The sequence below is a fragment of the Schistocerca serialis genome, chromosome 5 (assembly GCF_023864345.2).
Source record: "Schistocerca serialis cubense isolate TAMUIC-IGC-003099 chromosome 5, iqSchSeri2.2, whole genome shotgun sequence".
In the NCBI taxonomy this organism is placed as follows: domain Eukaryota; kingdom Metazoa; phylum Arthropoda; class Insecta; order Orthoptera; family Acrididae; genus Schistocerca; species Schistocerca serialis.
The window spans coordinates 171,641,831-171,650,017 of record NC_064642.1 but is presented as its reverse complement, the minus strand read 5'-3'; the positions used below and the strand labels follow the sequence as shown (position 1 = coordinate 171,650,017).

The following is an 8,187-nucleotide window of genomic DNA, read 5'->3' as shown; positions in this document are numbered from 1 at the left end:
AACAGTACAGATGGATGCATCTAATAGTAACAGTTAAATGGCTATTATTTTAAAAGGACTTCTCCTAAACAGAACACATGCCTCAAGTAGTAACGAACTAAGTGAAATAACTGTAACGAACGAGCACGTCTCCTACGATGGATAGCACTCCGTGTTCAAGCCACGAGTGGCCTGCCGGGATCATCCGACCGCCGTGTCATCCTCAGTGGAGGATGCGGATAGGAGGGGCGTGGGGTCAGCACACTGCTCTCCCGGCCGTTATGATGGTATTCTTGACCGAAGCTGCTACTATTCGGTCGAGTAGCTCCTCAATTGGCATCACGAGGCTGAGTGCACCCCGAAAAATGGCAACAGCGCATGGCGGCTTGGATGGTCACCCATCCAAGTACTGACCACGCCCGACAGCGCTTAACTTCGGTGATCTCACGGGAACCGGTGTACTCACTGCGGCAATGCCGTTTCCCCTACAAGGGATAGCAAGAACGAAAATACGTGGTATGACCTGCCCTGCGTGAGTTCAGGATTCAGTACAAATAAGTACTATACCCACACAGTAGTTCTCTGTGCGAGGTGGCCGCCAGGGTAATTTTTCGCCGGCATCGGTACGGCCTATGTGTATGGTGACGTGGCTGATTCTTGACTAAACACTTAACTTTGTCATACTGTCATATGGCGTGTTCCAGAATGTAAACAAACATTGCTCTAGTTTAGTAGGCATCGAAATCAAGCAGTAAACCCTGATGTAAAGTAAGAAGACCCTCTTCTGCATCCTCATAGGCCGAGTCAGCCAACTTTCACAAACGCAGCGTATGATGATCCACAACAGTTTAAAAGAACGTAGAAACAAGCACATACAAGATCAGCCACCACACCTCACTATTGTTTACTATATTTTTTACCCTTACCGTAAGTTAATGTTTCTTGTGGTCATGAACTATTGATAGCCGTACAAGAGCTAGATCACCCGAATCCAACAGTAAAAAAAAAAAATCTTTATCCGTCAGATGATTTTTAAAATGATTTGCCTTACGTAAAAATTTAAATACATTAGAGAAACGTGATTCGTGTGAAAGGAAGAAATGTTTCCGCGCCTTTAAATAATGCTCGAAATTACGCAGTGCAGACTGGTTGCCGACTGAGAATTTAAAGTTCAACGTTCAGCTTACAATTCTAAAATCTTAAACACTACAGGAGGAAGTTTGTTTCGTAAAATTACAAATGGTTCAAATGGCTCTGAGCACTATGGGACTCAACTGCCGAGGTCATTAGTCCCCTAGAACTTAGAACTAGTTAAACCTAACTAACCTAAGGACATCCATGCCCGGGGCAGGATTCGAACCTGCGACCGTAGCGGTCTTGCGGTTCCAGACTGCAGCGCCTTTAACCGCACGGCCACTTCGGCCGGCCGTAAAATTACACAAAGTGATCTCTTTACACTACTAACGTGTCGGAATCTTAATTGCTGTAAATGATTTTGACCATTATTCAAAGGGACGTCAAACGTTTCTGTAATCAGTATTTCTTCTTCCTTTTAGACGAATCATTTCGCTAAACATTTGACCTTTTTCCTCATTCCAAATTTTGTTTATTTTCAAGTTGTTTTCAAGAAAGCATGCAACATAACTGACATATATATCGAACGGTTTTTCTATTATTGGAGTATTTAGATCAAAAGAAAGCCGATAACTTCCTATTTAAGCTGTAATTTGATGTTTATTTTATTTCTCAACGCGAACATAAGAGTCCTAAAATTTCCACAACACTGGAATTTTTTATACTCATAAAGTTAGATGTTGAAGAGAGTGATGGTATAGCACATCGTTTACATAACTAGCTGCAGCTGTTCGTGAAATATTTGAATTTTCCCTCTAAACACTACGTAAGTGTTTCTCCATTACCCTAATTTTTTCAAGCAATTAAGCTTTCTTTTTGCAGTATCAGACCTCACACTGGTTAATAGCCCTTCATCTAGCTATGAAAACTCATAAAAAAGTGGAAAAGCTTACAGCAAAACGCTAATTAATTTTTTTCTTAGTTATGCTGATTGCTTTCAAGTAAATAAATCCTCCATTGCGAAACCAGACGACAGTCTGGTCATTTGCTACCCGATTTAACCGTTTTCCACTCTTTGTTTGGTTATGAAAATTCGGAGAAGGTAGTCTTCTTTTTGCCCCTCTCAAACATTTGGCAAATAACACACTGTGGCACTTGGAACTGATTGTGCACATCGTATTAAAGCTGCCTTGGTTACGAAATACTTGATAATAAAGCTCCTTTCATACAGTAAGAAATTACAACCCCAAGCACTCGTGTAATTAAACATGCATAATCCTCAACGCGAGGATCAAACAGAATATTAGAGACAGCTAACTCGCAGACAAGCGGACAGCCAAAGCCAACAATAGCGGCAGCGTTCTCCCTCCTTTGTTCCAACTCATTCCACATTCCCGTTTATAGATATATTACTCGTTTTCACTCAATCTTTAAAAGTAATTACATATCTGAGAATAACTTCATTATTCAGAAAATGTAATTGAAGTGAAATATCAAGGAAGGATGTATAATCATACACATTAACACGAGAACAATTAAAACATTGTGCTACTGTCAGGTAGTGTAACGCAAAGAAATGAGACACACAAATAAGTGATATCGAGTGTGGGAAGCTTCTTAACCTACCATAATCTTTACAGAATTAATGGATATTGGCCTGTGTAGATTCCAGGAGATATTACTCCTACGGAGACAGCTACTCTATTTTGCAGTGAACACACGACCAGTTAGAATCGGCGGATCATAATTTCTTTGACATATTTGATACGGTGCTCTAGAGACAATGTGCGACCTATTCACACATTGTGACAGGTGCTGTGTATCTATTATGCTCGGAAAGCAATCTTTAGAATACTGCTAATGTTTTTTTGTATGTTTTTTAGGAGGGCCTACCTTGGTAAAGTAAACATTTGTTATAAGGCTTGAAGTGTAGTTGGCCAGCTTCGTCAGTAAAACTTTACTCGATGAGTACCACTGCCCGCCAAGCGTGTCTTCGTTACGTTCTTATTTTATTCAGTTTTATATTTTACAGACATATTTGTGTGTGAAGCCAGGACGCTTGTGTTTCTGGTATCATAGTAATATGGTTTTTCATTATTCCCCATTCGGTGAGGCCCATGGACGAAACGAGTGCCGTGCCGATGGGAGCGTACGTGGAGTCACCGTGCATCTTGGTCCGCATGTCGTTTTCCCCCCTGTTCCAGTGCCCTTCGGTTTGCATCTGACCTGGCATTCCTTCATTCCTTGTGCCTATGGAGGTTTTCGTAGTTGATTCGTACCTTGCTCATAACGAATGTGTAGATGGAGAGAGACTTTATAGCAAGTTAATACGTTCTTTTTTTGTGCTTACAATACCTAAGACTATAGTGCCTAGACAGGTAAAGCCCAGCATACAGGTTTTAATCGCTCGTCACATTCTACCTAAGTCGTGTTATGAACAGCTTTCTGTGTACATATTCCTGACCTCATTATATAAATAAAGGTAAATTATAATATGTAGTTTTGCAAGGCGCTAATGGATAATGTCTGTACCTCAGATGCTTTTACTTTGTAATTGACGTACTTTATAGTGATTATAGTATGTACAGGAAATGTATGCGCAAATGTGGGTTTTGTATGGGTATGTGACAAGCAGTTATAGTAAAGTTGTGTTTTATTAGTAATGAGTGGTTATACCGTGGGACTGTGGGCGCTCCTTGGGCAGCGCTATCTGGTGGCCGGTTGTGAACCGCTGGAATCACAGCAGGTAAGCCTGCGCCGGATAGGGAAGTTGTAACGGAACTGAAATGATGGTGGGCTGACAGTAATTTGGAGCCCGCGCGTCGGAAACGGGCGCGCTGGTGTGAGACTGCCAGGGAGTGCACCCTGATGCCATCTATTGGCGAAACTGGGAATTAGCGCTGCCTCTCAGACAATGCACTAAGCTCTTGGAGTCAAATGTATTCTTTTTCTTGGTAATTATAAGTTATTAGTGTATGATTTAATGTTATAAGGCGCTAGTAGTAAATTATTATGACTGGTATGAACTCCAGGGTAATAAATATAAATATTCTTAAATACTAAATCATTTCGGTGAAAAGATGGTAGGGGAACGCCCCCACTCTTGGTGATACGAGCATAGCTAGAGGTAGCTGGAGACACAGGGACTGAACAATGGAATGGCCTGGAGAGTGTTGACGTGACAGGACGTGCGTAACTGTGCTCACGCAAAAGTGATTGTGCAACCGCGAAGAGGCGAATATCGTCGCCGTTTGTGGAGTAGAACGCGACGAATGGTTGTCGAAGCCGTCTCTATGCCACTGGGGCCGATTGTAAGAGTTCCTGCGCCCAGATTTTATGGCGGACGTGCAGTAGCTTATACGAGTGCTACAGCTCGTAGTTCCAGCCGCCATTAAGGGCATGAAGCGTGAAGAGCTGCGTTAGCCACAGGCATCTCACCACCAGCACCGACACGTCTACCCAAGGCAAGACTGCTTGCAATTGTTAAGTCGAACTTAGTATACATGTAAAAGGAGAATACCAGTTTTCTTTTATGCAAGTGCAGAGGACAGAATATAGTAATGAGTAAAATTACGACGCATGTTGTTCATTGTAAAGTTTAATAACCTCAAACATAGTGTAGTGAAATCAGACTGAGGCCACCATCGCCTCTTTCATTTACAATTCTTTTGGTTGTAGAATACTTTAGGGTATAAGAATGTTGAAAAGAGCAATGGTCACACCAGAATGAGTCGCCTATTTATAGTTACTTAAATTTTTCTGAGTAACCGTTCAAGTAAAGTCACTTAACTAATTCTATATCAATTGTCCAAAGAGTAATATCCAAAATCATTAAATAAGTTGAAGGATAGAATTTTGTTAACCTAAGTTGCATAAATTGTCTTGGTGGTAATTACCAAGCCAACTCACAGAAATTGAGAAAGTATTTGCTTTGTAGAATCACCTAGAATGATCAGAAATAGTAATATTCAGAATTAAGTTTAAAATTCAACTCAAGCCGTTTCACTTTGAAACGAGCCAAAAAATTGATTTATTCTTTTGCTCCTTCAGAGCTGGCGACCGTAGTTATAAGTATTTTCAGGAGGATTCGACGGTAAGTCTGCTGCTCTCGTCGTGCTGATAGGATTATCTACTGCTGCTAGCAGTGGTGATTGGATACATAAGCTCACTACCAAGTTAAGTGGGTCAGGTAGGCAGTGTTACCGTGTGAACTGTAGGGCACTGTAGGCCGTGGATCGAACCCGTTCAATCATCACAGCTCTTTGGGAAATAGTCCGGTTAGGAGTGTACTAATCATTAGGTAAATACTGGCGAGTAGCGGTCAAAAATGTATACGCAAGTGAATTTAGCAAGGTCCATGTAGCACCTAATTAATGTGGTGCAATGGCGAGGGTAGGAGTGGAGTAAAAGTGAGCTGAGCTTGTGGCAGCTGTGCTGTCTTCAAAGATTAATAACGTGAATACACTACTAGCTCTTACCATTAGGGCTGAGCTATTTACGGTTAAAATACGTAGCAGTAAGCGCAAAGGCGTGACAGCTACAAGTCTGTATTGGCTTTATACATACGGAAGTAGGAAGTGGGTCATTCCGTCAGTGGAGGGGTTAAAACAACCGAGTCAGTTGAGAACATACCCCATTTACTGATGGAAAGATTCGGCGGTTCGGTCGCATGTGGCGACCGTGACAGGACTTACCAATTTTGTAGAATAATGGCTCTAATAAAAGTGTTTTATATAAACTTGTAGTTTCAAGAAAATTTTAAATTTAAAATTCTGTTGTAGACATATATACCACAATTGGTAAGTTCAAGACGACAACCTGCAAAGCAGCAACAGAAAGTCCAATAGTAGGAGTTAAACAAGTAATACTTGGTTTAATAAACATTTCTATTAGGCACGAAATACAGCAGCATAAGATGGAGTCGAATAGTAACAAGCAAGACGAAAACATTACAAGGTCAGACCCAGAATTAGGGACCATAGATACTGTTGTAGGGTTGGAAAATCCTATAGATGAATCCACACCCACAAAACAGGAGGAACGGGAAGTGAAACCAAAGGTAGTGAAAAGTGAACCCAATGTATCTGTGGATGCAAGTCACAAGGGAGAGGATATGGAATTAACAAGTTTGTTAAATAGTATGATGGCGCAAATTCGAGAAGGGAATGCTAGTTTGAAAGCAGAAATGGCTAGTCATATATCCCAACTGGATGAAAACCTATCTGGTAAAATAAAAGCCAATTTAGATATTTTGAATACGCAAAGCCAACGTATCACAGAGGTAAAAAAACCAGTAAATAGCATTAGGGCTGAAATAACAAATGTTCAGAGAAAAGTCACAGAAATAGAGAAAAGATTTGATACCGAAATTCAGAAAATAGAGAAATCAGTGGAACCTTTGGTTAGTGAAAAATTAGAACCGATAATTGAAAGTAAATTACAGGTGATAGTACCAGTTGTAAAGAAAGAGATTGTTAAAGAAACGGCAGCTCATATTGAAACACTGCGCAATACCATGTTGAGTTTTGATGCACGTGTGCAGGAGCAGGAAAATACACTGCGTAATGAGATAAAATTGTTAAGTCAGCAAGTTCAGAATCAGACGTTTCTTAACTGTAGTGGTATCCCATTGGTAATGCAAAAATCGGAAATACTGAGTAGGGAGGAAAAATACGATCCTCAAAAGAAACAAGGTGGATGGCATCCAATGGATTTTATAAAAAATTGTGAACGTGTCTTACCAACAGACATGTCGGATAAAGAAAAAATTAATTTAGTGATAGACGCTTTAGCAGGTCATGCTAAACGTTGGGGATTGAATTTGGATATCGACAATTTGAAGTTTACAGACTTCAAAGAAAAGTTCCTTGAGGAATTCTGGGGCACACAACAGAGGGATAGGTTGTGGAGAGAATTCGTTGTCGCCAGAACATGGGCGTGGGCTCATGAAAGAATACTGTGAAGGATGGTTCAAGCGTTTGGAGTATCTTAAAGATCGTAGATCAGAATCGGAGATAGTGTGGGAGTTGTGCAAAAAGCTACCTGACGATTCAAAGCGTTATGTAGGAGGCACTCATCGAACATTCGATGAATTTTTAGAAAAAATCGAGAATGAAGATAGGTGGCGTGAAACTAGAGAGTTTCGAGGTTTCAGAAATCAGAATGGAATAGTAAAAGGTGGTAGGAATGAACCGCAAATTAACATGATGAGAGGAAGAGGTCGAGGAGGTAACTCTCAGCGAGGGAGAGGACACTATCAGGGAAACGGGATGCATTATCAAAATCAGGAAAACTAAATACCGCGCAGGTCAAGGGCCTAACGCGCGCGGAAAGAAAGAAATGGCCCAAATATAGGGAAGATCGGAGTAGTCAGTACTATAGTAGGATAGTGCGTCGTTCGCCTGAAGAGCAGTTACATAAACGAAACTTTGCGAAGTATAATACAGGGATACAAACAGAGGAGAGAGAGCAGGGAGGAATTATTAAGGGAAATGAAGTAGGAAAAGAATATCGGTCGGATGTGAAGGCTCACGTGAATGAAATAAGTACAATTCGAGGTCAGAGTGACGAATTGATGAAGGAAGAGTCAGAGAAGGCGTTGTTTGTCGGTAGGGATGGCAACTGTGCAGAGAGGCAGGGGCAAGGTAGGAGTGATGTGATTTATGGTAAAAGGTTCGTACGAATAGTCGACGAATCGCATCGAGAAGTAATTAAAGAGGAAAGGGTGGATAAGAAAAAGGGGCATAGTGCAGAGCCGCATGCCGATTCAGAAATTACCTCGTATGCAGAATATGTACATCAGCTCAAAAGCCAGCCAGCACAATTAGAAAAATCTTCCACTCAAGTGATTAATTTGGACCCGAATATGACAGTGTTAGAGAGCCATATCGATTATGATGTGTACCTAGTGACAGCAAGAGTACATGACTGTGATGAAGATTCTTTTAAAGAAATTAGAGAAAGTGTATCTAACCAAGAGAAAGAGTGTTGTGATCCCTGTAGTACTGAAGCAAATGAGTTGAGTGAGACTGGAATTCCATCAGTAGGGGAAAATAATGAAAGTAAGAGTGGCGAATGTACTATCCAACAAAGGGAAAGTAGAGAAATGGATTATAATTTGCAAGAATTATTTGA

The 8,187-nt window shown here is 40.9% G+C and overlaps 1 pseudogene; it reads right to left on the bottom strand.

Annotated features, from left to right (window-relative positions):
* Positions 1-345: 345 nt before the first annotated feature.
* LOC126482793 (5S ribosomal RNA) lies at positions 346-463 on the bottom strand (annotated as a pseudogene).
* Positions 464-8,187: the final 7,724 nt, after the last annotated feature.